This window comes from Dipodomys ordii, unplaced genomic scaffold (genome assembly GCF_000151885.1).
Source record: "Dipodomys ordii isolate 6190 unplaced genomic scaffold, Dord_2.0 Scaffold153, whole genome shotgun sequence".
NCBI classification, from domain to species: Eukaryota; Metazoa; Chordata; class Mammalia; order Rodentia; family Heteromyidae; genus Dipodomys; species Dipodomys ordii.
The window spans coordinates 727,044-731,492 of NW_012267369.1; positions in this window are offsets into that span (position 1 = coordinate 727,044).

A 4,449-nucleotide genomic window follows, 5' to 3' on the forward strand; every position below is an offset into this window, starting at 1 on the left:
GCCTTCCTCACTGGAGTCCCTGGTTGCTAAGCGATGAGAGTTAAGAGGAGGGAAGTGGGGAGCCGGCCCTGGGCGGGGACATGGGGCACACGGCCCCGGGCGGGGACACGGGAGCACACGGCCTGCGGTCACTGGGGACACGGGGCACACGGCCCTGGGCGGGGACACGGGGGCACACGGCCTGCGGTCACTGGGGACACAGGAGCACACGGCCTGCAGTCACTGGGGACACGGGGCACACGGCCCCGGGCGGGGACACGGGGGCACACAGCCCCGGGCGGGGGACACGGGGCACACGGCCTGCGGTCACTGGGGACACAGGAGCACACGGCCCCGGGCGGGGACACGGGAGCACACGGCCCCGGGCGGGGACACGGGGCACACGGCCTGCGGTCACTGGGGACACGGGGCACATGGCCCCGGGCGGGGACACGGGGCACACGGCCTGCGGTCACTGGGGACACGGGGCACACAGCCTGCGGTCACTGGGGACACGGGGCACACGGCCTGCGGTCACTGGGGACACGGGGCACACGGCCTGCGGTCACTGGGGACACGGGGCACACGGCCTGCGGTCACTGGGGACACCGATCACGGGCAGCAGCAGGCGCAGACCACGGCTCTCAGTCCCTGGCGGGCACGGCCCATCCACGCCCGTCCAAGCACCACACCATGGTGAGTGCGCACAGGCACTCAGACACCAGGAGGAGGCTGGAACCTGGATCTGCAGGCCTGGGCGCCCCAGAGCTACGTCCCAGACAGGCCGAGGGCTTCCAGGCCCACGGGACCCAACATCGGGACAGTCACCTCCAGCCCTGCGCACGGCGGCCTGCGACGCCCCTCTTCGGGTCCTTCCGGAGACCCAGGCCTGCCCTCCAGGGCCTGGTGGGGGCGGCCAGGGCTCACGGAGCCTGCCACGCAGCCCTCAGGCTGGACCCGGGAGGGCGGGCCAGCAGGCAGAGGGGGAGGCCGTGCTGGCTGGGTCAGTCAGGGGCCCCTGGTCCAGGGCTCCGCAGCAGGCCGGGCCTCTGCAACTACACTCCGCGAGCACACTGAGCTTACAGCTATGGGGTGTGGGGAGAAAGCACTGGAACTCCTGTTTGGCATCTGCGTGTCCCAAAGAAGGACGCTAGGGTATGGAGGCCGGGGGAAGGTTCCCACCCTCCCGGGGGCCTGCCCACAGGGAGGACAAAGCCCGGGGGGGGGGGGGCGGCGCGCCCCTCCTCCCTGGGCACGCAGCTCACGTGCCAGACTCGAGGTTTTCATGAAACAGATGCTAACGCGATGCGTCTGGGGCGGGTGTCACCCGAGGTGACGCGGATAGCAGAAGCAACTGGGGCACCCCGTAACAACACAACATTGTGGCACGGAAGGACTCGAGCCTCACGGCGACACGGACAGGCTCGGGTCACACTGTGGTGGTGCAGAGCCTGCTCTCCCCCAGCACGCATCACCAAGCCACCGTGGCGTCCATGCAGCCCGCTCAGGTGAGACGTCGGGGACGGGCTTCCGTCTGCGAGCTCTGGCCTGGCCTGGAGACCGGACACGGTGCGGAGCGGCTTCCCACGGGGACCGGAGCAGAACAGGGCAGTGAGGCGCGTTAATCCACGCCCCAGCCCCGAGGGAGGGAGGCGGCCGCTTCTCCCGCGTCCCCGCGGGCCTCTGGATGGCGAAGCGCGCGCTGCGGTTAAGGCTGCTGCTGTTGGGCTTTTTCACCGTTTTGAAATAGTTGTAGAATCGAGGCGGAAGGAGCCGCGTTTCCTCCCCAGCTCCCCCTTGTGGCTCCTCGCAGTATAACCTGGACAGATAAATCACGTCCAACAGAGCAAAGGGAGGCTCTTGGTTCTGGAAGTTTCCATTCATGATCCGTTGGCCGCTCCTGCAGTCAGGAAGTCCGAGGCAGGGAGGGATGGAAGCGCGCAGTCCTCTAGGACAGATCCCTGATGACCGGAGCTGCCCTCCCCTCCCAGGCCTGCCGGCCTGCCCGGTCCCGCGGCCGAGGCCCCATTCCCCGAGGTCCTCCAGATGAGGCAGCGGAGCCCCGGCCTCACACAGCCGCACAGGGTGCAGGTCCGGCCCCACGCCCCAGGAAGACACAGATAACAACCAAACCCACACGTCGCCCAAAGGAGCAAGAGCCAGAGGAGAGTAGGCTTCGCAGAAGGGTCAGCGGGACCGCCGCAGGCCGAGCGGCCTCGGGCAAGGCCCGGGGGACGGGTGAGCGGCATCATGACGGGGGAGGGGTCACCCCCAGGCCGACGGGCACGCCCAGGGCCTGGCCGCTGCCAGGGCCAGCCTGGGTCCCCAGGGCACCTGCGAAGTCCTGCAGGGCTGCATAATGAAGACGCGGCGGTGAATTCTGTTTAATTTTTCAGGTGAGCCGCTTCGGGTCAAACTCCAGGGCAGATGCTTCTGGAAGGTTAATACATCGCTGGACCTCAAGGAAAGCCGTGACCCTGCAGGGTACAGGTGTGCGGCCCCAGCACCAGCCAGGCCGCGGGGCAGGCCGGTCTCGGGAGCCTGCAGGGCACCCAGCAGCCCTGGGGTCTGAGCAGCACCGGCTCCTCCCCAGGCTCCCCCTGCTCTGAGGATGTCCGTGGCAGGCTGAGCCTCTTCCTCAAATCCCTCCCTTCCTCCCCCTCCCCTCCTTCCCCTCCCCTCCTTCCCGCCCTTCCTCCCTGCCTCCCTCCCTCCTCCTTCCCTCCCTCCTGCCTCCCTCCTTCCTCCTATCTTCTCCTTCCCTTTCTCCTTTCCCCTCCTCCACCCTCCTTCCCTCGCTCTCTCATCCCTCTCTCCTTTCCTCCCTGCCTCCTTCTCACCTCACCCCCTCCCACCCTGATGGCTGAGCGGGATTGGAGGCTCTCCCCCACGGAGGCCTGAAGGAGGGCGACAGTGCCGGTGCCAACCACAGAGGCTTGGTGTCACCCGGCAGGCGGCTGGCCGGGCTGGGGGCAGCACAGACACACACGGTATTCTGTGAGGATGGGTGTCGGAGGGAGGCCTCCGGGTGGAGGCCTGGGAGGCAGGAGGCCCATGGGGAGGCCCATGCTGCATTCTGGGGAGAGATGGCCCGGCGGCTACCTCTGCTGGGGTGGGTATGCCCCGAGCCCAGGCAGTTGCAGAGGCTCAGCCTTCAGGCCCAGCCAGTGCGTCCTGAGCCCAGAGCACAGGCCCTGAGGTCACCATAGGCCTGTGAACCCCGCCAGGTGCGTGGTGGGACCATCGGTGCCCTCAGGGGCGACACGGGGAGGGGGGGAGCCGGGGCTGGGCTCCGCCTGCGCTCCCACAGTGAGGAGATGAGGCACAGATGATTAGTGAGCAGAGGGTATAATTAAGTGCTAAATTGTGTGTTTCAGACTGGCTGAGCTGCAGGGGGGGACCCAGAGAGGAGGGACACCCCGCTAGAAGGGGGTTCAGGGGAGGGGGGCTGGGGCAGAGGGGGCCCTGCTGGGAGGGAGGTGTGGGCTGGAGAGGGGGAAGCAGGAGGGACAGGATCTGTGCCCTGCATGGGGGGGCAGGAGGCACGGGGCGGGGAGAATGGGGGGAACGGGGGGGCCTGCAGCCTCTGCCAGGGATGTCTGGGATGAAACTGGCAGGATTTCTTTGCAGACAAAATGTGGGAACAGAGCAGAAGCAAGGAGACCGCACAGCGCTCCCCCAGCGCTCATTTCTCTTCCAGCCACCCCGTGCTGCCACAGCGGTAATTCTAGAAGCAAAAACACACCGGAGGGGGCGGGCAGACCCGGGCCCCAGGGCGGGGTCCCCGAGTGCCGGCCCACTGCGGACAGCCCTGGGCAGCCTGGGAGGCAAAGGAGGCGGCTCCTGCCCAACCCTAGGGCCAGGGGCAGCAGGGAGGGGCAGCGGGGAGGGACAGTGGGGGGTAGGAGAGGGGAGGGGAGGGGAGGGGAGGGGAGGGGACGGTGGGGAGCCGCTGGCCCGCTAGCCAGGCTCAGGTATGGACTCCGCCCTGATGGATGCTTACATGTCGCCCCCTGGTGGCCATGTGCACGGCAGCCCCGAGGGAGCACAGCTCCCACCCATGCCCAGGGGCCCGGGGAGGTGGGGCGGGCACAGCCTGTCACCCTCCACAGAATGACAAGGGTCCCTGGGCTCCACCCCCCTGGCCCTGCCTCCCTGAGCACCTGCTCCTGAGCGGGACTGCATCCTCTTTGCAGGGCCGTGCCCCAGATGGACAGCAGCACCGCTCCCAGGTGGCCCTGACTCCCCCAGATTCTGTATCTTTAAACAAAGCCTCCAGAGCCGCCTCGACTGCACGCATGGGCATGGGCAGCGACCAGGGCGGTGCTGCTGGCACAGGGCCTCGCCACTAGTTAGGTCTCAGGGAAGGACAGACTCCCATCTTCACTTCTATCTGTCCCCTACCCACCCATCCCCCCATCCCTCCACCCATCCCTCCTTCCATCCATCCCTCCTTCCATCCATCCATCC